General features: G+C 45.2%; 1 pseudogene; it reads left to right on the forward strand.

Moving 5' to 3' along the window:
• Window positions 1–16594, forward strand: part of LOC146809600 (uncharacterized) — an 84121-nt pseudogene extending 67527 nt beyond the window's left edge.
• The last annotated feature ends 10843 nt before the right edge of the window (window positions 16595–27437 follow it).

Below are 27437 nucleotides of genomic sequence, written 5' to 3' on the forward strand. Positions count from 1 at the left end.
TGTCATGGCCATGGCATGCGACAGTGAATGACGTTGCTCACCTGCACGTGATGGCACGCGTTGCCAATCTAGCTTTAACCATTGGTTCCTCAACGTTCCACCCTGCACTCCATCTACGGTGCGAAAATAACACATAGTATAAGCCCTTCCAAAGTAACCGTGCTGAGATTGTGGCAGTCCTCACTTGAACATCTCGGGTGGTAATGGTGGCTCACGGGTGATACTCCCCTATGACATGGTAACCAACTGCCCCAAGTAGCTACCCTGGAGGGATTTGATAGTTGGGACTCTGGGAATGACCTCCCTGAGGACAAGTGGCCAGTGCCACAGGGGTGTAATCCTTGGAAGAACTTCGGGCTGAATTCACCCCTATAGAGGCTAAACTGACTATGTCCCATTTGCCCGACCACGGTCTAGTCTCCACTAAATACAAAATGCTAATTCTAAACACTCCAGACTCCTTCCCTGACCTGAATAGTAAATGGGAAGAGGATCCTGGTTCTCTTGACAACTTTGAGTGGACAATGGCACGGATGGCTCCCCGAGAGGCTGCAGTTTTGGCAAGATTTAGACTCATTCAATTTGATTCCTCCCCCGCATCTACCTGACTCCATGCCGCCTGTAGCATACAAATTAAATCCTTACTCCGAACTTCATTCTCTGTATAACATCAAGAAAATTCCTTCACATGACCTGGAGCTGAGGTGGGCTTAGCCACTTTTGGAACTATGTCCGGGAGTCGCTGACTCCACAATAAGCAGGCCTCTCTAGTTGACTCTCAAGATGGTCTTGCTGAGCATAGTGGAAGATAAAGGATATGCACAAGCAGAAAGGATGCTGCTTAGATTGGGTCTTGTAATTGCCAAGCGAGACATTGCTCAACATTGGAGACGGACTGATCCTCCAACACGTTCGGAGTGGAGAGCATGTATGGACCTGTGCTGGATTCATGAGAAGCTGGTTTATGAGGCCCGATGTTCAGGGCCGGAATGGGAACCCAAAACAGCCCTGGCAATTTTGTCAGACCGGCCCCCAACCTCCAACAGGGACAGGAGGAGCAAATGTGAGGCATTGCTGCTTAACAAAACCGGCCCCAGCTCTGCTGCTTTTGTTGCTGGGGGGCGGTATTTCAGCAACGTTACAAAACCGGCCCCCTGTAACAAAACTGCCCCCCACCACTCCAAAACTGGCCCCACCCTTCCAGCCTCCTGGGCAAAGGCCCGATGCCCGCTACGGCCAGTCCGGCCCTGCCGGTGTTGTCTTCAGAAGCATTCTAGAGTATCGGATGGTTGGATGAGGTTCAGAGAGGGCTTATAATATTATATATGAAATATAATGTAATTATGTTGTATGATATACCAAGGAATATAATCCGCCCTAAGGGGTGACTGATGCAGCAATGACAATACGGCATTCTACGATTCTTCTCTTTACCATTCTGTCTGTGAAAACGGCATTTCTGAAAACTGGCGAACTGTGGTTACGGACTGTTTATGTTTCTAAATTTCAAAATTCAATAAAAAAGATTGTTAAAAAAATACATGAGCATTATAGTACACATGCACATCTGCAACTGTTTAAAGCTTCATTTGGAAAACATGCCCCACCCTTTGTCTAACTCCCCTGTATACCAGTCTATCCAGCTACAATTGTTTTCCTTATTTTGCCATGTTTAAGAATAAATATAAACAGGGAAATGGATATCTTTCTGCCTTTATCCGTGAGAATCAGTAAAAATGTAAAACAATGGAGCATATTTAGAAGGGGATGGCAGAGTGCAGCGTTAAGCACAAAATGCTAACGCCATGCTCCGCCATTCCAAAAATGCAGGAATGAGCCGTATTTACAAAGATAAGGCACATCCTTGCATTTTCCCTAGTTCTGGTGCTAAATTAAGCTGCCTAGTGCCAACGTAGGCACCCTTGCACCATAGTGCAAGGGTGCCTGCATTGAGGGACTGATTGTTTATGTGCATGAATGTGTCCCTTCCTGCACATAAATAATCACAAATGGTGATTTGAACCTTATATGTGTGCTGCACTGTGCAGCACACATAGAAGTTGCAAATCATCATTTTTGTAATGTGCCCCTTCCTGCACATAAACAATCATTCATGACGTATTGCTGTTTCCATGTGGGTTGCGCAATGCAGCACACATAGAAACAGCAAAAACGAGGAGAAATAAAGCATTTCTCCTCGTTTCTCCATGTCAACACCAGGTTTTCCCTGGTGTTAATGTTGGTGCTACCTCCTATTTACGCAACCCTTGTAAATGGGGGCAGCATCAAAATCAATGGGTGTTGCGATGGAATGCCAACAGCAACACCCATTGCCCTCTCCTTTCACACTAAGTATAATGTGAAAGGGTGCCTTATTGTCAAGGCGGCGTTAAGCCACATTAAGAAAATAAGGCAAAGCCCCTCCTGCCACAAGAACGTCGCTAAACATGACGTTCCTCTGGCGATAGGAGCTAGTGAATATGTACCAAAGAGTCTTAAATACAGCACTCCCGGTGCTTACCAAAAAGGTTAAACAGTATTATCACACTCTTCCAACCACAAAACAAGGCTGTCTCTTTCCCAACCTCTGATGAGAACACGTCAAGGACACAACAAAAGCATGAAACCCTACACAAGACAGTACTTACAAACAAAGGGTTACACCCTAAGGACCCACACAGTGGAGGTCTCATCACACCAGTGTGCTGCTTCATCAGTACCCATGACCCCTGAGGTTGAGAACAGGGCCTCAGTGTGGCAGGCAGGTAGTCAAGGGGGTGGGCACAACGCCCACAGAAATAAGTGTTGTGAATGTTGCTGGTCTACCTTGTGATCCGAATGCCCCACAGCTAGGGTGTGCCTCCTGTTGAAATAATCCCTATGTAATGCTTCAGAGATTTTCACCTGAAATGGTTAAGAATATCAGTACTTGATTTAGAGCTCATAATTCTGGTCCTTGTATGCCTTTCTGTGTCACATACAACTAGGGTTCAAAGACACCTTTAAATGGGACTACTCAGTGTAGTGAAAAGACTGCTCCCTTAACCCAGTCCTGTATCTCTAACAATCACAAACAGTAAGTATTGTTGCATTATTTGATGGTGTCTCCTTGGGTTTTGAGACATATTGTGACAGGAAATACATAAAAAAAGAAATTTCCTAATGCCCAACAAAGGAACTTCACAAAAGTGTCAGAATTTCACAATCCAGAAAATAGTCATGTCTCCACCACTCACCCACAAGACTTCTGCAATAAACTGGGCACACTGGATTCATATCTAGACACACTGGATTCATATTTGGACACACAGGATTCATATCTAGCAATCAAGAAAAGCAACCACACCCCAATTATATGACTGAAACCATCATGGCAATAAAGGAATCTCCATCTATTTAATCCTTTCAATAAATTACAACCTCTCAATTTGAAATACCGGTAAAAGCCAGTAGCCCACTACGCTACCCACCAGAACCCTGCCTGCCACTAATCTTTAAAACGATTCTCCTATCAACATTGGTAGATATCCCAGTAAAAAACATCAACTTAATTTTAGGACTCACAGACTTTGGCACAGACAGCATCATTCTTACTAGGAGTTATTCTTACCTACGCTGTAAGTCCCACCTCATTCATATACCTATTTTTTCTCATCAAATCCTTACAGAACACACACAAATCTGTCATCTCGCCTATAATTTTCATCATCTACATGGAACCCTTACCAGACCTTATCAACGGAGGTCCCTGAGGACACACAGAAAACTCTTAAATTGGAAAACCCTAGACACATTGGAAAATCAAATGTTAACAGCTGCCTCATAGCTGTAGATCAATGGATGACATTGAATCACCTGAAGTTAAATGTTTCAAAAACCGAAATACTGACCTGCAGTGAATGGAAAAGTTATGGCCTTCTATCTTGTTGACCAGATGTAGTGTTATCTCCCCTAAAGATAGCTAACAAAGTCTGAAATCTTGGAATTGCCATTGACCTTGCATTTTCCATGAATGTGAAAGTGTACAAGCTGTCCAAATCAACCTTCTCCTCAATGAAACTACTTCGACACATTCTCCACATCTTGGATTTCTACAAAAGGAACAAGCAGCCACAACACTCATCCTCTCGAAAATGGATCATGCTAACAGACTATACCAAGGCATTCCACTCTCAACCATGAATAAGCTGAAGACAATTCTTAACTTTGAAGCAAGATTACTTATTGTAAATTTACCTTAATATTGAATGAACTTGAACGTACATGTCTCCTGTCCTGAAGGCTATCCACTGGTTCTCAATCATGAGATGGTCTACTTTGAAGCTATTATGCTTAAGTCTCAGAGCAGCAAACAGCAAAGGACCAAAATTCTTTCAATCAAAACTCATCAAATATTTCCTACATAGGAAATTAACGTTCTAGACTGGCATGCGTTAAATAATTCCAGTTTACACAAATACCACTGGTTGCGCTTCTTTTTACATTCAAGCCGCTAAATTATGGAGTTCCATACCTGAAAATCTTAGAGCCACCGAGAATCACTTAGAGTTCCGAAGAATGTATAAGAGTTGGTTATTCCCAATGTGATCCATGAGTGAATCTGTACAATCTTGTTCACCGAGATGAGCACAAATTCACTGTCTACAAACCGATGGCTCAGCACTGCCCTATAATGATCATGGAGGACCAGTTCAGCGCACTCTTCATGGAAACATTCCTTTACTAAGATCCTGGGAGAACCAGACCAGTAATTGCTTTGTGCAAGTTTCTATTTAAGTTTGCATTGCAGGGTAGCCGTTTGTCTACATAATTTTACAGAAGGCGTTTGTCTACATAATTTTACAGAAGTCTGTGCAGCGTGCCATTTCTCTGAATAGGCACTGGGATACCTCACATGTGGGTAGTAGGCTCCTTACAAATTCTACAGTGCAGTATGATAGCCCACATGCAAATAATGCTGCTTCTTTCTACGGTTTTACATCTTCAGATTGCATGCCATCCCAAAAAGCCTATATTCCTAAAACTATGCACCAAAAAATTAATTTGACTTGATTATAGTGAGTCTTTTCTCTCCTTCCTTTCTATCGAATGGCCCTCATCCCTACCCTCCATTCTCTGCATGCCTTACTCTCTGAATGTAGCCTACACTAAGCCACATACTGACTGCACACTCTCTAGTATTATATTCCTGCAAAATGCCCACAACTCACCTCACAGACCACAACCTCGTTCTTTGAAATGATATGCCGGCAACCTAACAATACCTAATCTCTTCTCGCCGATGCATTCATCGCACCAACCATTGCATGAACCCACATACCCTCTACTAACAATCACATGTAAATCCTATTAATTTAATCGACCCCAAATGAACTGGAAGAAGTGCATGGGTTGGTTCCTTGAGCGCACAAGACTAATCTCAATAACAAACAATCACCAATAGGTGAACCACTGACCTTGGGTTCCCAACTAGTACACTGCCTAGTACCCACTGAAAGCACTTCCACACCTTGTCATGAGTAGCAATCATGGCCTGAAGTGGGATGAAAAAAGGGGGCGGGAGGGGGGTCTCTCAAAGGGGCGTGGTTGATCTAATTAAGGGTGTGGCTTAACACATGTAAAATAAAAATCTGTGCTTACCTTAGTGTACCTTAGTGATCAACCTCAACTGTGACAAAGCGTCACACATCAATAAGACAACCTAAACAGCGACTAAAAAACTCAAAATGAATGTGGAGAAATGAGGCTATCGCCTCGGTATCCAAAAACTCACCACGGTCAGATGGAATCTGACAGGCGAAAACAAGACACACGGAGTGTTCCGCCCGACTGGTATTTTGCTGCTTCTGTCATTGCATCCAGATCTATAATGCGACAAGTAACATTACACCTACAACAAGCCAGGACTATTGAATTTGTCAATGGCTGTTAGTTTCATAAGACAAATAAGCAACAACTATGGCTTCGTTGTATATAATACTGAAAATACTTCTATTCTGAAAGGATGAGACTGTGAAAGAACTATAAAGAGTCTCTTTGAAGTTCGATCAAAGGCAGTGAAGGGGGGCCCTGCTGCAGAGTCAAGATGTGTTTTCCCTCTGATGGTGAGGACAAACATAGAGGGCCCGATATGGCACCGGCAGAACCCGCTCCACTCAGAAACCCTGGTAGATTTCCAAGTTTACCCGTTTGACAAACGTGTGTGTTTCTGGGGTAATCCCTTCATTATCCCTATCCCCCTGAACTATCTTCCAGAATTGATAGCGCCCTGAAACGGGTAAAAAGCGGTATTAAGCACAGAATAAACGACAGATCGTCTATACGAAGTTTCGCGAATGTTCCCGCTCTTTCTTCATATGTACTATCAGTTGTAGTAGGAAGGAAAATATTAAACATACCAAGTGTTGTATTTTATTTCAAAACGGTTGTTTCTTTTTCATACATATTAACACTCGGCAAACGGGACGGGACGAGGCGGGGCGAAGGAAGTTGCAACTTTACGAATTGCAAATTGTTGTTGACGAAACTTGGAATCACAAAGGATTGCAGCCTGCAGGGCACAGAGGGGAGAAGAGGCTGTGATCCTCGGCAACAGAGAGGCGGACATCAAAGGCATCCTACTCTGGTGTCTGCCGAGCCCCAAGATTTCGAGGTCCACGCCCAGTCGCTCTTCCGGCCCAGCGGTATTTCCTGCATTCTGGAAATTGTAGTCCGGAATTTACAATGTAATAAGACTGCAAACCCCAGGAAGCAAAGTGGAACTCGCGCACTAGAGACGCTACTCACGCATCGGCCTGGGACACTAGAGGCCTCTGTGTGTGTACAGTGCCAACACATCGCTGCCAGGTTTCCAGAGCCATGCAGGCTGAGCTGCTCCTTATTCTTTGAATTTTGGGACTTGTAGTCTGGGTTTTATAATTGAATAAATAGGACAACAAGCTCCAGAGTTCAAAGCAAAAACCTGGACTAGCACAGCTAGTTACTTATGCGCCTGGGAAACCTGTCAGGGCGGCAAACACGGAGCAGTAACAAAAGAATCAAAAGCGAATATGATGAGCCGTGGACACAAAATCAACACTTGATCCCATATTCAGGAAAGCCTAACATTTAGTTGCGGTCTTCTGTATAGCGCCAAGATGCCTTTCTGCGGCTTCTGAGCGCCATTAGACCCTGTGCAAACACAGAACTGGTAAAGACTATAGAGGGAAGAAGATAATACAAAGAAGCTCGACAAACAGAGTTTATAATTTCACCAAAAGTGTATATGTCATTATGTACACGGATGTATTCCTTCCCACTCAGTATATGTCAATAGGAAGTGGCCTCAAAAAAGCCCGCCAGGCATCCTGTGAAGTTACCAGACGACGCGATGTCGCGTCAGGTACACCGGGCTCCATTCCAGGGACTTCCTGTCACAAATCATTTCTTTCAGGTATGTTAATCTCATTGGTTCTGTTGAAATATAAATGGAGTACAATCCTCAATCCTCCATCAATCACGAAAAGCACAGGCCTTTAAATGGTATCTTGGAGTCAGTCGCCTGCTAACCTCACCGCTGTGGTCATTTCTGGGTATATTGCAGCTCGTATTGGCCTTGGAGTGAAGCAGTCGGCAGACCTATTGTTGTTTTTTTTATATATAAACACAGAGTGAGCTTTGACTCCACCAAGAAGAGTGTTTTTCTTTTACCTCATGAAATTGGTAATATTTTATTCTACTTCCGGTGGAATGCTTGCATTGCAATTCATGGAGCACTATTTTACTTCTCAAAAGTACACTGAATCACTGCACATTACGTTATCTCTTTGTATAAGAAAGTAATTGTAATTTGATTTGTTGTTAACTACACAAATCTCTTTAAAAAAAAAAATTCATCAGGACTTGAAAATACAAGCAAGTACTTTTGAAGCGTTTTGGGGGTCTGATTCTTTTAAGATACTGGTTCGATACTGCCTGCCACTTCTGTGTACTGCACAGCAGAGTTTTAAGTTTGCCCAAGCTAAGGTGTGAACAATTCAGTTTTTTTGTTGTTTCGGTAAAGATGAGTTTTTGCACCACTAAGGGCAAACTGTGGATCGGTTTTACAGGGGTAGAAAGATGCAGTGTGTGTATATTTAATATTTTTTGCTGCAGCAAAAGAGTACGCCCCTTGCGGTGCATCATGCTGCAACGCACACTGGCGTGCTCACTTCGCAGTGATCTGTGTTTAGAATCATCAGTGCACACTGGCGTACTCACTTCACAGTGATCTGTGTTTAGAATCATCAGTGCACACTGGCGTACTCACTTTGCCGTGATCTGTGTTTAGAATCATCAGTGCACACTGGGGTGCTCACTTCACAGTGATCTGTGTTTAGAATCATCAGTGCACACTGGGGTGCTCACTTCGCCGTGGTCTGTGGTTAGAATCATCAATGCACACTGGCGTACTCACTTCGCAGTGGTTAGAATCATCAGTGCACACTGGCGGGCTCACTTCACAGTGATCTGTGTTTAGAACCATCAGTGCACACTGGTGTACTCACTTCGCAGTGGTCTGTGGTTCGAATCATCAGTGCACACTGGCGGGCTCACTTCACAGTGGTCTGTGGTTAGAATCATCAGTGCACACTGGCGTACTCACTTCGCAGTGGTTAGAATCATCAGGGCACACTGGTGTACTCACTTCGCAGTGGTCTGTGGATAGAATCATCAATGCACACTGGCATACTCACTTCGCAGTGGTCTGTGGTTAGAATCATCAGTGCATACTGGCGTACTCACTTCGCAGTGGTCTGTGGTTCGAATCATCAGTGCACACTGGCGTACTCACTTCACAGTGGTCTGTGGTTAGAATCATCAGTGCACACTGGTGTACTCACTTCGCAGTGGTTAGAATCATCAGGGCACACTGGCATACTCACTTCGCAGTGGTCTGTGGATAGAATCATCAATGCACACTGGCATACTCACTTCGCAGTGGTCTGTGGTTAGAATCATCAGTGCACACTGGTGTACTCACTTCATAGTTATCTGTGTTTAGAATCATCGTCTAGAAACGCACATTTAAAAAATATATAATTCTATATCCTACACAGGGCGTATCAATCGCCAGCCGCCTCCAAAGATTTTACCCAGACACCCAGTCCCTCTGCCCAGGGTGCCGATCACGGGAAGCAGACTTTTACCACATGTTCTGGAACTACCCCACACTACAGCCATATTGGAACAATGTTCACAAGTCACTAAGGGATCTCACAGGGCTTTCACATCTGAACACCTGGGAAGCCTGTGCATTAGGTATTTTCCGGAAACGGAAGCAACACAAAGTGTCAATCCACTTTGTATCACTGGCAATCTTGTTGGCTAAAAGGAGTATAGCCATATATTGGCGATCCCCCACGGGTCCCCCGATCGCGGAATGGGTGGGAGCAGTCCACAAATGGGCGACAGCGGAGGAGGACACACTAAGGGAAGAGGAGGTGAAGGGGATACGTATACACTTCATCTCTATGGAGTGGACCCTATTACTTCACCAATTCAAACAACCACCAACCCATGATGACCTAGCTGGTTCCCCACACAGCCCAGTGGACCCACAGTCACAAACCCCGACCGTAAGCACGCACGCCAACTCTCCTCTTGCAGCAAACACATAACGCTGCTCGATATTATCACCAAGAGCCACACGGGACTCGAAGATTAGACATCAGAGCTGGACCAGCCTCCTCCCCCTGCCCCCCCACAGCAGCACACAGACATACCAACCAGCGAGATGCATACCACCCTGGCACTCCGTCCGTTATATGTACCCTGGACCCCATGAACATTATCCCAATTTCGCATCCCAGTTCTATATAGGAATTGTTTAGAGTAAGACCTGAATAAAGACAGGATACGTTTCCATTGACTGCGAGGATAGCAATGTCCAACGATGTAAACTGCACGAAATGAAGTCAAATCAATAGTATCTTCACACAATCTGTCTTTGTAAAATAAAAATGGCAATAAAAATATTTCAAAAATAAGTAAATCTGTGTTTAGAATCATCAGTGCACCATTGAGTACTCACGTCAGAGTGATCTGTTTAGAATCATCAGTGCACACTGGCGTGCTCACTTCGCAGTGATCCGTGTTTAGAATCATCAGTGCACTACACTATCTGTGTTTAGAATCATCAGTGCACACTTGAGTACTCACATCACAGTGATCTGTGATTAGAATCATCAGTGCACACTGGCGTGCTCACTTCGCAGTGGTCTCTGTTTAGAATCATCAGTGCACTACACGATCTGTGTTTAGAATCATCAGTGCACACTGGCGTTCTCATTTCGCAGTGATCTGTGTTTAGAATCATCAGTGCACACTGGCGTAATCACTTCACAGTGATCTGTGTTTAGAATCATCAGTTCACACTGGCGTGCTCACTTCGCAGTGATCTGTGTTTAGAATCATCAATGAACACTGGCGTGCTCACTTCGCAGTGATCTGTGTTTAGAATCATCGGTGCACACTGGCGTGCTCACTTCGCAGTGGTCTCTGTTTAGAATCATTAGTGCACACTGGCGTACTCACTTCGCAGTGGTCTGTGGTTAGAATCATCAATGCACACTGGCATGCTCACTTCGCAGTAGTCTGTGGTTAGAATCATCAATGCACACTGGCGTGCTCACTTCGCAGTGGTCTTTGGTTAGAATCATCAATGCACACTGGCGTGCTCACTTCGCAGTGATCTGTGTTTAGAATCATCAATGAACACTGGCGTGCTCACTTCGCAGTGCTCTGTGTTTAGAATCATCGGTGCACACTGGCGTGCTCACTTCGCAGTGGTCTCTGTTTAGAATCATTAGTGCACACTGGCGTACTCACTTCGCAGTGGTCTGTGGTTAGAATCATCAATGCACACTGGCATGCTCACTTCGAAGTAGTCTGTGGTTAGAATCATCAATGCACACTGGCGTGCTCACTTCGCAGTGGTCTTTGGATAGAATCATCAATGCACACTGGCGTGCTCACTTCGCAGTGGTCTGTGGTTAGAATCATCAATGCACACTGGCGTACTCACTTCACAGTGATCTGTGTTAAGAATCATCAGTGCACTGCACAATCTGTGTTTAGAATCATCATACACACTTGAGTTCTCACTTCACAGTGATCTGTTTTTAGAAGCATCAGTGCACACTGGCGTACTCACTTTGCAGTGGTCTGGGGCTAGAATCATCAGTGCACACTGGCGTACTCACTTTGTAGTGATCTGTGCTTTGAATCATCAGTGCACACTAGCGTACTCACTTCACAGTGATCTTTGTTTAGAATCATCAGTGCACACTGGCGTAATCACTTCAAAGTGATCTGTGTTTGGAATCATCAATGCACACTGGCGTACTCACTTTGCAGTGGTCTGGGGCTAGAATCATCAGTGCACACTGGCACACTCACTTCACAGTGATCTGTGTTTAGAATCATCAGTGTACACTGGCGTGCTCACTTCACAGTGATCTGTGCTTAGAATCATCAGTGCACATTGGCGTACTCACTTCACAGTGGTCTGTGGCTATAATCATCAGTGCACACTGGTGTACTCACTTCACACTGATCTGTGTTTAGAATCATCAGTGCACACTGGCGTAATCACTTCACAGTGATCTGTGTTTAGAATTATCAGTGCACACTGGCGTAATCACTTCACAGTGATCTTTGTTTAGAATCATCAGTGCACACTGGCGTACTCCCTTCACAGTGATCTGTGTTTAGAATTATCAGTGTACACTGGCGTACTCACTTCGCAGTGGTCTGTCGCTAGAATCATCAGTGCACACTGGTGTACTCACTTCACAGCAATCCGTGTTTAGAATCATCAGTGCACTACACAATCTATGCTTAGAATCATCAATGCACACTGGCGTTCAGTGCACTACACAATCTGTGTTTAGAATCATCAGTGCACACTGGTGTACTCACTTCACAGTCATCTGTGCTTAGAACCATTGACATTGTCGCCGTACATTTTCTGAAGTCTGAATGTATGTTTAGAACTGGGAGTTGACTGCACATACTATACTATCAGCATGACTACCACACCCTACATCCTACACCCACAAGATAAATATTCTACATATACCACAACCTACCCTACACCACACCCCTGTCACTATAAGGCCATCTACACCTTATATCCTGCTTCACCATATGCACCCCACATGCGGGCTTAAATCCTACACAACCGCTACACTGCACCTTTTATGATCTCCTATATGTAACAGTCCCACCCTACACCCACATCACCATTTACATTTAACTTGTACTGCACTATCTAAGGGCGATATCACCTACCTCTAACATTGTTCACTCATCGTTTCACCGGCACCCTAATCCACCTACACCCCGCTCATCTACCCTAAGCCACGCTCCACCTGTATCACATACTGCTTCCACTCTGCACCATATCGACCATACAACATACACACATCTATAGCCTACACCATGTTCATCACATACACCCTAAGGACATCCATCACACAACAACGCTACCACCACCAGCATTCTTTAAACGCACGGGCACCCTTCACTATCGCCTACACCCCATACCACAGATACACATGCAAAGAGACATCCACCATGCCTAGCATTAAGGAAAGCATTCAAGACATGGCTGTTCCCAAACACCCTGAGACCCTCAGATTCATTCTAGACATGAACATCCTCACAACAGAACAGTTGGTCACCCACACAATGATAGGCTAGGTTAACAAAATACGTGGCTGTGTCTCCTATTCGCCTCATGCTACACTTGAATAGAGCTCCACAACACTTTAGGAACAATCCCCATGCCTGACACGCATCACCAAAACGTCATCTGTGTAGGCGACATTATGAACCCGCATTAAAATAAATAAGCATGGCGAATGGAGAAGCCTCCACCCTGTCCAGCATGAAGCACTTCAAGGGCTCCTCAAGGGTATGAAGTGCTATAGAAATGCTCCTACAATACTTTATTACACATACAACACTACATATATGTTGGGAAACAATCAGTGGCGTGCCCCTCTTCAGATCTGCCACTGCTCTAATGTTGGGCAATTTAAATGGCCATTGAAAACTAACTCGTGCCAGCTTTTGTCCATCTTTATCTCTTCTATTGTTCCTTAGAGGTTCCGAGGAGCAAGATTTCCTTTTGGTGCTTATGCGCTGAATAAGTTAATAAATAAATTCCTACAGCATACCCTCAACCCCTACACATACATTGATGCCACCACCTTCACCTATTTGTCTAGAATGAGTCATGAAAGCAGCAGTTCTGTTACATTTATTTACCTGTGTCAGTGGTACCCAATGGGTAGCTCGTGAGCAACATGTTGTTCATGGCACATAAAGTGTTGCTTGCTGACCGGAATCAAGCATCCTAGGACCGGATATGGCTGGGTTCAAACTAGAATGGCATGGTGAGCAAAAAAACGATGGATTTAGGCCCAGATCTCTGTACTGGGGTGAATGTATGACATTGTTCTGCATTCTCTCCATCAACTGTTGTTTTTGCATTTGTTACCCCAAGTGGGATGGGTATGCTCAGACGTGAGTCCCGTGCTCTCCATGCCACTGGAATCAAGCTATCCTGGCTGAAGAGGGGTGAAACCCCGAAACTGGTCCTGGGATGCTTGATTCCAGTCCAGGGAAGACATGGCTTGGCAGTTCGGGCTGTACTGTTCCCATGAGGCACAGGGTCAAGACTGATTTGCATATGGCCGTGTCTGAACTAGGGTGGGGTGGTGAGCAAAATAACAATGGATTAAACCCAGATCTGTGACTGGGGGTGAATGTTTTGCCAATGTGCAACATTCCGTCCATCATCTTGTGTGTTTTTTTGTTCACCCTATGTGGGAAGGGTATGCCCAGACGTGGGTCCCATGCTCACTACGCCACTGGAGTCAAGCTATCCTGGCTGAAGAGGAGTGAAACCCCGAAACCGGTCCTAGGATGCTTGATTCCAGTCCAGGGAAGACATGGCTTGGCAGTTCGGGCTGTACTGTTCCCATGAGGCACAGGGTCAAGACTGATTTGCATATGGCCATGTCTGAACTGGGGTGGCGTGGTGAGCAAAATAACGATGGATTAAACCTAGATCTATGACTGGGGTGAATGTTTTGCCAATGTGCAACATTCCGTCCATCATCTTGTGTGTTTTGCTGTTCACCCTATGTGGGAAGGGTATGCCCAGACGTGGGTCCCGTGCTCACTATGCCACTGGAGTCAAGCTATCCTGGCTGAAGAGGGGTGAAACCCTGAAACCGGTCCTAGGATGCCTGTTTCCGGTCCAGGGAAGACATGGCTTGGCAGTTCGGGCAGTACTGTTCCCATGAGGCACAGGGTCAAGACTGATTTGCATATGGCCATGTCTGAACTGGGGTGGCATGGTGAGCAAAAATAACGATGGATTAAACCCAGATCTGTGACTGGGGGTGAATGTTTTGCCAATGTGCAACATTCCGTCCATCATCTTGTGTGTTTTGCTGTTCACCCTATGTGGGAAGGGTATGCCCAGACGTGGGTCCCGTGCTCACTGCGCCACTGGAGTCAAGCTATCCTGGCACAGGGTCAAGACTGATTTGCATATGGCCATGTGTGAACTGGGGTGGCGTGGTGAGCAAAATAACGATGGATTAAACCCAGATCTGTGACTAGGGGTGAATGTTTTGCCAATGTACAACATTCCGTCCATCATCTTGTGTGTTTTAAGATTCCATAACTGGCTATTCTTGTTCCGTGTTCTAAGCAGACTTTTGAAATCTTTCCGTTCACCTGGGGAGGCTGTGGATGAGGTGCCTTAAAAAGAAGCAGATGAACTTTACCTCTGCAGGCTCTGGGGTTCCTTGGACTTTCACAAATTTTCCTACTGGGCCATTATGGAATTAGCAAAGTGTGTGTAGCAAGGTCATTGTGAAAGATTGCTGAGTAGAGTGTGCCAAGTGATGCTTTATGGAATCTTGCTAAGTGTGGTAAATGGGAAATCATAGAAAACTGCAAAATGTGCTAAGATCACAGTGTAAATTGGTCTTGCATCCCACCAATCTTACATAAAGGTACCAGACTACTAGACTATATTATGCCATGGTGTACCTTCCATAGCTCTGCCATGGCCGGTCCCAAGCCCAGCTGCAAAAGGAGGAGGGTTATGCATGGGGCTAGCTACCCCAACATGTAAAAAATCCTTGCTACAAAAATTTTAACCAAAAGACATCCTGGCTTTGAGGAGAGAGGAATCTCCTTCACGGAGAGCTATGATGCCTTGAGGCGGAAGCCAGAGATCCCTGGAAGCCACAAAGCCGATCCACGTGCTTTCGACCAAGACCATCACCATTGGTACACGGAACGTGAGGATCATGTACGAGACAGGCAAGATGGGCCCAATTGGCAGTGGAGATAAAGAATACAACCTTGCCCTGCTTGGCATCAGCCAGACCAGATGGACACAGTCCAGACAGAAAAGATTGGCTCCTGGAGGAATGCTGCTGTATTCTGGACAAGAGGAAGAGAATGCTTCACATACTCAGGGAGTAGCACTGATGCTAACGCCAGCAACCAACAGACCTCTGATTAGATGGGAAGTTAACGTTCCCAGAATCATCACAGCGACCTTCCGCACAAAGAAAAAGAGGATCAATACGAATGTTATCCAGTGCTATAAACCTACAGCAAACAAGAGGGAAAAAACAATTTGACAATAGACTCTAGTCCATCCTAGAGAAATGCCTTGAGAGAGACATCACCATGGCGTACCTCGATGCCAAGATTGAAAGTGACAACACTGGGTATGAAGAAGTCATGGGCAACCATGGCCTTAGCAACATGAACAAGAATGGTGAAAGACTCTCAGCTTTCTGTGCCCTGAACAGTCTGGTGATAGGCAGTACTGTGTTCCCACACAAAAGAATGCACAATGCATTGTGGGTGTCACCAGACCATTCAACAGAGAATCAGATCGACTATGTCTGAGTAACCAAGAAGTTCCAAAGGTCCCTGTAGGATGTGAGAGTGATGAGAGGAGCAGACATATCATTGACCCATCACCTTGTCGTGGCCAGGCTAAAGCTAAACTTGAAAAAGAATGGATGGAACCAACAAACCAACGCCAGTGATATAACACCACCCTCCTCAAAGATGCGCAGAAATGGAGTGACTACTCAGTCACAAGTTTCAAGTCTTGCAAGAACCAGAAGACGAGAGAGACCCAGTCGAAATTCTGTGGGAGAGGATCAAAGAAACAGTGACATCAACCTGCCTGGTGGTACTGGGCCCCAAGAAACACTGGAAAAAAGAATGGATCTCCACTGAGACTCTCTGCAAAATTCATAAGAGAAAGGAAAAGAAAGCTGCAGGAAACACTAGTTGAACAAGAGCAGAAAAAGCAAAAGATCAAAGCAAATACACCAAAACCAGCAAAGAAGCAAAGAGAAGCTTAAGAGCAGACAAGCAAAGCTTCATTGATGATCTTGCTGCAGAAGCCCAGTAAGCAGCAAGCCATGGAAACTTCAAAGAACTCTGCAACATAACAAGGACTCTGGCAGATAAAGCAAGCCAGAAATACCTGGTAAAGACAAAGCTGGGAAGACAATCATGAGTAACGAAGACCAACAATGAAGATGGTTAGAGCACTTTAAAAGAACTGCTGAATCAGCTATGCTGCAGTCTCCACAAGATATATAGCCAGCTCACAAGAAATGGGGTGGCAGTAGGACCCAACAACATTCCTGCATAGGCACTGAAGGCAGACATTGAAACATCATTAGAATTAATTAATGTTATGGGTCGATATGACGTCATCTCCAGGGGTGATTTATCCTTCTTAGGGAATATCACAATTTTAGCTGATGACCAGGAATTCGGCGGAGGAATCCCCTCGAAAATGGAACTAACTACTTCCGTAAAAAGATCTTTTATTTGTTTTGAGAAGATTTTATAGAATTCGAATGGTAGATTGTCTGTCCCTGAAGCTTTGCCATCGGGGAGGCTGTCCAGTGCAGCTGCGATCTCCTCCCAGCCTGGAGGGGTTTCCAGTGTGTCGTGTGTATCAGCGTTCAGTTTAGTTATCGGTATTCTTTCTAGATATTTTTTAATCTTATTATCTAAGTCTTCGTTTGTTCCACTGATCTCTTCTGAATATAACTTTTCATAAAACTTCTTAAAACTCTCCTTGATTTTTTTCGGATCGGAGGTTAACCCTTCAGTATCTGTATCAGTATTAATTGAAGTAATGGTGTTTTCAGTTGTCTGTTGCCTGGTAGAAATAGCGAGCTGATGACCAATACGTTCGCTCAGCTCATAGCATTTCTCTCTAGATGCTGCCCATTTAGTAGCAATTCTTTCTGCTAATGCCATCCCCATTTCTGATTTCATAACTGCGACCCTTGTCTGTGCTTCATCTATTCCTGATCCAGCCTGGACCGCCTGTATTAGTTTTTTTTCCGCTTCTATCATCTGTCTTTGTAATAAATCAATTTGTATTTTTTCCTTTTTATTCTTCCTGATTGAAAAGCGGAGTGTCTCCCCCCTTATACCTGCTTTGAGGGTGTCCCAAACCACCATTGCATATGCAGTCCCGATATTAATACTCAGAAAATTCCCGTATCCATTCCGCCATATATTCCCGATAATTATATCGTATAACAAGGCTTTTTCAAATGTCCAATTCGAGCTTAATCCCTGGTTCCCCCATCCCTCTAAATTTAAAATAAGTGGGTTATGATCCGACAGTAGTCGAGGGGCGATATTGATAGAGCAAGCGCATGTAAGAGCAGAGGAGACAAAAAAATAATCCAGTCTGGCTAACGACCGGTGTGGAGCGGAGAAAAAAGTAAAACCATTCTGATCTGACTTAGAATGAGCCCAGACGTCCTTCAAGCCATGAGTGCTTAATAAATTGCGCAGAGCTCAAGAGACTTTGGGCTTTCTTCCTTCATAGCGCCAAGAATGATCTAAGTCCCAAATACTGGGTAGATTTGTATTAAAATCACCGCACACAATTATCGGGGATGGCCAGAGTGCTAGCTCTTGATTAACATGATTTATCACGCCAGGGTCCTCTAGGTTACTCGCATAGACAGTACAAATTGTAAATACGAGACTAGAAGATAAAGAGCACCTCGCCAGAACCCATCTTCCTAATGGGTCAGATTTGACCTGATTCACAACTAATGGTAGTGTTTTACGTGCCAAAATCCCAATTCCCTTTACTCGGGCTCCTTGCGTAGTTGCCCCAGTTAATTTAAAGCCAAAAGAATTCAACAAACATTTCTGGCCAGCCTCAATGTGAGTCTCTTGGAGACATACTATATCTGCCCCCATCAGTCGTAGTGTCTGCGCAGTTGTCTGTCTCTTTAATAAATCATTCAAGCCGCAAATATTTAATGAAATGATTCTAAGTTTACATTGTATATTCATTTATATATATTTTAAAAAAACATTTTTTTAAACCTAATTCCCAATAAGATAACAGAAGTGAAATCCTAGACATTCAGGTCCTCCTGAACCTGGCCCTACCGAGTTCTCCAGTCTTACACCCCATGCTCTCCCAGCCCCCCTGGCCCCCAATGCCCCCCAGGTACCCCCCCAGAAGACCCCACATCCTGCTCCCCTTATACTGCAAATATAAAAACATTTCCTATAGCATAATGTTGAATGTTTTAAATAAAGACAGTGACATTCTATTAATTTTGCCCTCACAGCATTCAATAAGGACCCGAACACCGTCCCCCCCCCCCCCCCAAAAAAAGACAGTCAGGGAAACCCTGAATGATGGAGAGCTAATGTGAAGCCCCCCGGCCGCCGCCCCACGCCGAAGTTAGACCTTTAATTTCAGGGATTGGCTAGCTTAGCTATGCCAAGTGGGGAAAGAGAGAGGAGTACAGATAGTCTCGTTTTTTATGGAAGAGAAAGAAAAGAGAAAAAAATAATAATAAAGCGGAAAAATAAACAGAGAAAAATAAGCATGCAGATTGTGTTCTCCCTCTTTTCTTCCCCCCCCCTCCCCCACCCCAACCCCTTTTTTCACCACTTCCCTTCCCTCCAGCCTTCAGTTTAGAAAGAGAAAGAAGGGCCAATGAGACACCCCCCAATTACATTAAAGCTTAGATTTTAAGAGGTTCATCACCAAGTTCTGGGTTTCAAGCTTCATTTTTGTTTTCTCCCCGCTATTTCCTTTAAGTATTCGCCAGCTTTGATCTCGGATAAGAAGACCCGAGTCGAGCCCTCGTATATAACTTTCAGCCTTGCCGGGTTCATCAAAAAGACTTGTGCCCCTTGCTGTTGTAGGGGAGTAATCATTTGGCGCAATCGCCATCTTCGCTCTACAGTTGCATGGCTAAAATCTGGTTTAGAGAAGAATTTAATCCCATCTACCTCTTTCTGAGAGTTAGGCCTGGCCTGGTCATATATTAATTGTCTTAGGAGAAAGTTTCCAAAAAAAACCAAAAAAGCTCTGGGTTTCTCATTTCCAGCGTTACTACCATCCCGTCTTTGCTTCAAATTAAACGGGAAACGGTGTGCCCTTTGAATCTCCTGTTCCCAATTCCAGCTAGCCTGAGATGGAAAGGCAGACCGAAGCAGTTTGACGATGTATCCTCTGGGGTCATCTCCCTCAATGCCTTCCGGAATACCCAATAATCTTAGTTTATTTCTCCGTAACCTATTTTCCTGCTCTTCAAGTTTGGTCATCATGTCAGTGAGACAGGCCTCGTGGGAGGCGCCTTGCTCTTTTATTTGAAAGACTTCAGCTTCGAGGGTCTCTGTTCGTCCTTCTACCATCGAGACCCGGTCTCCGATATCAGTGCAAATTTTGTTTAATTTCCTAATCCCCCCGTGAAGTTTTTTTGAAGCGCCCTTCGCTGCGAGGTTGTCCGTTCTAACTTCTTCCTGGAATTGCTTGATAGATGCTAGAATTGAAGATAGAGTAGGTTCGGAGTTTTCGATAGGTAGCTGTAGGCCATTGGGGCTTCCATCAGGCAGAGACCCGAGCGGGTCTGTATGAGTCGTTTTAACAGGCTACGTTTTTTACCTCGAGCTTTTTTTTGTTTAACAGTTCTGGTAGCAGAGTCATTTACCTCCCCTTCAGATTGAGTGGTTTCTATAGAGCTCACTAGCTCATTATCAGACCCGGTTAAAGATCCGTCTGAGACAGAAAAGAAGTTTTCATTTACTAGGCCACTTTCATCGGTCACTTTATTCAGCCCACGGATGGTTTCTCCGGCCTCGCAGTCAGAAGGGTCTCCAACAGTAGCAGTGGGAATAGTAATAGCGGTGGTAGTGATGGTGGCTGCATAGGGGATGGTGATATTCGTAGCAGCAACAGCAGTAATAGCGGTAGCGATATCTCGAAAGCCAGGGTTAGGCTCTGATGCCTGGGCGATTTCTTTAGTAGAGGCCACTCCAGCAAGTTCATTTATAGCGCTTTGGGTTAATTGCGGGGTAGTCGATAAGGTTCCTTGTTCTAAAGAGCCCTCAGTTAAGCCATTAAGAGCGGCTGGGGTCGGGATAGATGCATTTTTGAGATTAGTGAAAAGTCTAGCAATAGATGGGGGGGCACCAGTATTTCCCAGAGTAGTCTCTTTTGAGCAGATTGTCCCTCCAAGCCTCCCCATGTTTTTCTTGCTCACCCCGGGGTCTCTTTTACCTTTAGAATCCGGTCTATCCGTCTTCTCTGCTTTGTCCCAAGGCTCCTCATGGGCTGCAATGGTCTTTAACTTGAGGTTCTTCTGGCCGCGAGTGGTCATCTCGTTACTGCTCCTCTACCCCGTGTTTTTCCCTCCACTGTATCCGCCACCGAGCAGGTCCAACCGCACTCGGGCCCCCTCTGGCAGGATAACAATTTGGGTCTTGTCTTTGCCTGTAACGAGTCCCGCGTTACCACAAAAGCGCAGCACCACGGAGATCCAAAAGCAGGATTTTGCTTTTCTTGCTCCGCTCCAGACACGGACCGAGGCTGCAGGCGTCCGGCGTTCGAAAGCGGGTAAAGCTGTTTGAGTTGTGTTTAAATCATTTCTAAAGCGCACGTACACCTGACGGTTTCATGGCGCTGTGGTTCACTGAACCTCAATTAGCAGGAGGGACCAGGGGACAGAAAGAAAATCATTGGGGGAAGGCCTGTGAAAAAAGAAAGGTTTTTAATGCTTTTCGAAACAGAGGATATTGGGTGAGGGACCTGAGGTGAAGCGGGAGTGAATTCCAGAAGCTGGGGCAATGGTGGAGAATTTGGAACCTCCCCATTTTTTTCGGCGAAACCGGGGGACAGTCAACAGATGTTGGGAGGATGATCTCAATTCCCTTGCAGGGGTATAGATTTTTATCTCAGAAGAGATAAAGGCGGGGGCGGATCCTGACTGAGCCTGAAAGGTAATACAACCCATTTTGAACAATGAGCGTTCAAGAATAGGGAGCCAGTGGAGGGATTTTAGAAGCGGGGTGACGTGATGTGACTTGGTCAACTTATAGACTAGCCGAGCGGCCTGGTTCTGCACCAGCTGAAGCCGTCGAACATTGTAAGCGGGCATACCACAGTATAAAGCGTTGCCGTAATCTAGTCTAGAGACGACCATAGCCAATACAATAAGTTTAAGGGCAGGGAAGGAGAAGAAGCAGGATACCTTGCGAATAGTGCGGAGGGAAAGGAAGGAAGAGGACACCACAGAACTCACCTGGGAGTGCAAAGTGAGTTGATCATTAATCTTGAAACCTAGCGCTTTGACGGAAGGAGAGGGGGAAGAGGGGGAACCCAAGGAAGGGGGCCAAAAGAGATACGACCAGGGACTGGCACAACCACCTGTCAAAACCAATTCGGTTTTATCCGGGTTTAGTTTCAGGTGGTTGTGGCTCATCCAGTCCCGGATGAAGATCATAGTGGTTTGAAAATTAGATATAGAATCGGGGGATGGAGACAGAGTGAAAATGAGCTGGAGGTCATCCGCATAATTAAATACGGAGACCTCCATTTGTTGAAGGGCAAAGATGAGAGGGGCAATGTAGAGATTGAACAGTAGTGGGGAAAGGGAGGAACCCTGGGGAACCCCACATGGCACCTTACAGGGCTCGGCCAAGAAGTCGCCCAGCCGCACTGCTTGGGTGCGGTCCCTAAGGAAGGAGGACAGCCAGACCAGGGCTACCCCGCCGACCCCGGCCGCCCCGACACGGGAGAGTAAGATGGAATGGTCCACCGTGTCGAAGGCGGCAGACAGGTCGAGGAGGACCAGGGCCTGGGGAAGGTTGGTGTCCATACCTTCTCTAAAGTTGTCAAGGACGGATAGCACCACAGACTCGGTGGAATGAGCGGGGCGGAATCCGGCCTGACGGGGGGCTAAAACCTGGTTTTCTTCCACAAAGGTGGTAAGGGCTCTGGTCACGTGTCGTTCCAGTACTTTCCCTAAAAAGGGGAGTAAGGAGATGGGTCGGAAGTTGACTGGAGCAGAGGGGTCAGCACCAGGTTTTTTAAGGATGGGAAGGATAATGGCTGTTTTTAGAGTTGGAGGGACAACGCCCTGAGATAGGGAGCAGTTAAGAAAGGAGAGAGGAGGTAACATACAAGTTGTGAAAATGAGCCTGAGGATGTGAGCAGGGCAAGGGTCTAGAGGGGAACCTGATTTGACCAAGGATAGAAGGGAAAGGAGAGATTCTTCCGTTAAGGGGGGGAATGAGTCAAAGCGAGCCTTTGCAGGAGGGCTAGGGGGATTGTAGAAGGAAAGAGAAGGGGGAGGAATATTGGCTTTGATTTTTTCAATTTTATCCAAGAAGTAAGTATTCAAGGAGTCACAAAGAGACTGTGACGGAGGGGGTTTGAGAGTGGTCCTGTCAGCATAGGCGAGATAGTGGACTATAGAAAAGATTTCTTTAGGCTGGTTCTCAGCGGCTAAGATTTTGGAAGAAAAATATTCCGTTTTGGTAGTTAAAATAGTTTTTTTGTATTGCGACAGGAGGGAGGTGTACTGGGCTTTAAGGTTGGGGCAGTAGTGACGTCTCCAGGCTCGTTCGGCATGGCGAACTGAGAGTTTCAGCGCCTTAAGTTCCTCACTGAACCAGCGATTGGAGTCGTTAGGCCGTTTAGAGGAAACTCGTCGGAGAGGTGCGATCGAGTCGCAGCCTGACTGGAGCCATGAATTTATAGAATCAGCTTGGACTGTAAGCGGTAATCCAAGTAGATCTGGGCAGAAGGGAAGGAGTGTGGAGGCCACTAAAGATGCATCAATCCGGCCCCAAGAGCGTGCCCAGATATTTTTAGGAAGTGAGGGCTTGGTGGTTAAGTCAAGAGGTGAAGAAAAAGAAATCAAAAGGTGATCAGACCAGGGACAGGGAGAGATAGAGAGAGACACAATAGGGCAGTTGAGAGACCAGATCTGGTCTAGGGTGTGACCCTGATTGTGAGTAGGGGAGTGAACATAGGAATTAAAATTGAGAGAACGAAGGGTGTCTGAAAATTCTTTGGAATTGGAGCATTCTGCTGGGTCAGAGGGCCAAAAGTTAAAATCGCCTAGCACCATGATGGAGGAGTTGTTAACCGCTAGGGTGGCCACCAGCTCTTGAAACCCAGGAAGAAAGGCTTGGGAAGGTTGGGGGGGACGGTACATGAGTAGGCAGGTGAGAGGGACTTTGAGGGAAAGAGAACGGACTACTAGGAAATCAGAAGTACCAATAGGGGGAAGGTGAGAGGCTGAAAGAGGAGTTCTTTCCGAGCGATCAAAGCAACACCCCCGCCCGCTTTATCCGCGGATCGGTCGGCTCGAAGCTGAGGCGGTCGCGAGCATTGCCAGGTGAGAGTACCTGAGCAACGGATTAGGTCAGCTAGCCGATAGCAGAGGCGATCCGATCAGAGCACCATCGGGTGGCAGGCGTTGGGGCTGCGCGCGGAAGAGGGAAAGCACTCACACTAGCGCCATCTCCTGTCGGGTCTAAAAAAATTTCTAAAGTTATTGCCACTAGAATATCTTTAAACATGGAATCATTAGTATCCAGGTGGCAGCATGGATTTATTCCAAAAAAGGGCACCACCGAGCATGTCCGACGGACTATCACCTTATTTGATGCCGCAGAGGTGACAGGGGACCCGATCTCGCTAATTCTCTTAGATGCAGAAAAAGCGTTTGATCGGGTCTCCTGGCAATTTCTCTGGGTTATCATGTTGCGGGCCGGTTTTGGAGTAAGAATGATTCAAGCCCTGCAAGCACTGTACCAGAACCCAACAGCTAAAATATTAATTAATGGTCAGCTGACAGAACAAATTAAGATAACAAGAGGAACGAGGCAGGGGTGCCCCTGCTCGCCCCTACTCTTCGCCCTCTATATAGACCCTCTCTTAAGAAGAATCGAAGCTAATCCCTCGATCCCGCCCGTGATTAGGTTTGGCGTTGACACAAAGATCATGGCTTGCGCCGATGATATAGCCATAGTAACCCCTGAACCTGAGCTGGCCATCAGGGCTTTAGAGCAAGAAACTCTGGAATTTGGACTGATCTCTGGCTATGCTTTAAATAGAACAAAAACGCAGATTGTCGTTAATAAAAAAGTAACCTGGGTAGATAACAGAATTACTGATAAAGCAAAATACTTAGGAGTTAACAACATTGTCTCAGATTTAGATACTCTGGTCACAGAAAATTTGACACCACTGGCTACCGACATGAGGAAATCACTTAGGAAAATTGATAACTTACATCTAACTATCGTGGGAAGATGTAATATCTTTAAAATGACGTACTTTCCCAAACTGCTCTAATTTTTTTCGTACAATTCTGTTGGATTTTAATAGTCATATGCTCTTAGTCTTTCAACAAATTTTTACTCGGTTTATTTGGGCATATACACAGCCAAGAAGGGCTTTTAGCCAAGCTTAATTTCTATACTCCTATTAGAAACAATGATAATCTGCCACTTATATTTAAAAATATATATTTACGACAATGGCATCTGGCTGGCATTTGTAAATTAGGAGACTTCTATGGCTCTGGTCGTATTCGGTCATTTGAAGACTTGAAAATTTGTTATAATCTGAATAACAACCAGATATTTCAGTATAATGCCATCATGAATTATTTAGTCAATCAAACTGGAGGATCTTCGGGGCTTGTAGCAATTGGCCTTATAAATAAATTGCTCGGCTCTAATCTACCAAGGATAGGAGATGTTTACTGTATAATGAACGAACTACGACCCAACGATTTAAGTAAAATAGATACTAAATGGCAGATGAAATTAAATACTCCACCTAATGCCTTTTGTACCGCCTTGGGCCTAGCACAAACATATTTGTTATCTCCTAAATTGCAAGCGCAATTCTATAAAACAGGATATTTTATGTATATAACCCCTAGTAGAGTTGCCAAATGGACAACCGGCCCCGGAACTACCTGCCCTCGTTGCTCAGAATATAGTGTAGATTCTGTTCACATGTTCGCTATATGGCCAAAATTGGCAATGCTACTGAAAGACATACAATTGTTTCTAAGTAGAGTTTTCTTGTTAGATATTCAGCTTGTGCCAGCTACTATTATGTTAGGGCTGTATAATAAACTTGATCTCAAAGAAGGGGGTGCACTACTGTTTGTCGCAATGACCATCTTACGAATTTGTATTGCTACGTACTGGAAAGATCTGAAACCTCCATCTTTCGGCCAATGGCAAGCTAGATTGTTTGCTACTTATCGGCTTTAGAGAGAAATCTATGCTAAGAAGGGAAGAAGGGCAAGAAAAAAGGGTCTGATGGTATTGGGCCCTTTGACCAGATGGTTCAACACCCAGAATATTTAATTTGTATAAGGATTGTTCTTCTCCTTTGACTTTTTCACTCCTTTTTTTCTCTCCCCTCTGCCCCCTGTTTTCCCCCTTGTTTTCCCCTTTTAACTCTCCGCAGTTCTCTTTTAGATAAGATAACTAATCTCGTATTCACACTGTATGATTATGTTTCAAGTGTGTAAACATTATGTGCCCTCTTTATTTAATGTTTTTCTCTTTTTCTCTTTCTGGACCCGGGGTGGGGGGAGGGGGCGTTGCTGTTAAAAGATGAATTAATTGATTTGTGATGTGTTGGAAATGTAAAAACTAAAAAGGAAAAAAAAATAAAAAAAGAAACATCATTAGACATGCTCTACCCCATTTATTCAAGGGTCTGGGAAGAGGAAAATGTGCTGTCAGACTAGAAGGAGTGATATTTCATCAAGATGCCCAAGAAAGGTAACCTAAGTAATCCGCAAATGTAGAGGGATAACTCTTCTATCAGCCGCAGGCAAAGTGTTTAACAGAGTCATCCTGAACAGAATGAAGGAACATGTTGACACTCAGTTGCAAGATCAGCAAGCCGGCTTCTTTAAAGATAGATCCAGCACAGACCAGATTGCAACAATATGCATCATCATGGAGCAGTTAATGACATGGAACCCCCCCTCTATGTTAACTTCATCGACTATGAGAAGGCATTCAACAGCGTGGACTGAAAGACCCTTTGGAAACTCCTACGCCACTACGGTGTGCCAGATAAACTAGGAAGAATCATCAGGAACTCTTACGAGGGAATGACCTGCAAGACAGTCCATGGAGGACTACTCACAGAAGCCTTCTAATTGATGACCAGAGTCCACCGGGGTTGTTCGCTCTTGCCTTTTCTCTTTCTGCTGGCCATAGACTGGATCATGAAGACATCCACAGCACGGAAAGGAAATGGGATCCAGTGGACACCTTGGATGCAGCTAGATGACCTGGACTTTGCAAGCAACCTGGCCCTATTCTCCCATACCCATCTGCAAGAGAAGATCGACAAGTTGGTAGCCAAATCAGCACTACTTGGCCTCAACATTCACTGGGGAAAACCAAGATCCTGAAGGCTAGCACGGCCAGCACAACTGCAGTCACTCTTGCAGGCGATTCACTGGAAGAGGTTGAGGCCTTCACCTACCTGGGCAGTATCATAGACAAGCAGGGCAGCACAGACACCAACGTCAAGGCAAGAATTGACAAGGCAAAGGCTGCCTTCATTCAGATAAAGAAGATCTGGAGATCCAAGGACCAAAACCTGCAAACCAAGATCAGGCTTTTTAACACCAACGTAACATCAGTCCTTCTGTATGGAGTAGAAACTTGGAGGAAAAAAGTGACAGCCACCAACAAAGTCCAGACATTCGTCAACATCTGCCTTAGAAAGATCCTCCAAATTCGCTGGTCAAACAGCATCAGCAACAATGACCTATGTCAGCAGACATTCCAACTCCCTACTCATGAAGAAATCATAAGAAGACGGTGAGGCTGGATAGGTCACACCCTGCGCAATCCTGCATCAAACACCACCAGGCAAGGCCTGACCTAGAACCCTCAAGGGAAAAGGAAAAGGGGAAGGGCAAGAAACACCTGGTGCCGAAGCCTTAAGGCTGACTTCAAGGAGATGGGTTACATCTGACATCAGATTGAAAGAAAAGCCCAGGACAGAGGTGACTGGA

Source organism: Triturus cristatus, chromosome 7 (assembly GCF_964204655.1).
Source record: "Triturus cristatus chromosome 7, aTriCri1.1, whole genome shotgun sequence".
NCBI classification, from domain to species: domain Eukaryota; kingdom Metazoa; phylum Chordata; class Amphibia; order Caudata; family Salamandridae; genus Triturus; species Triturus cristatus.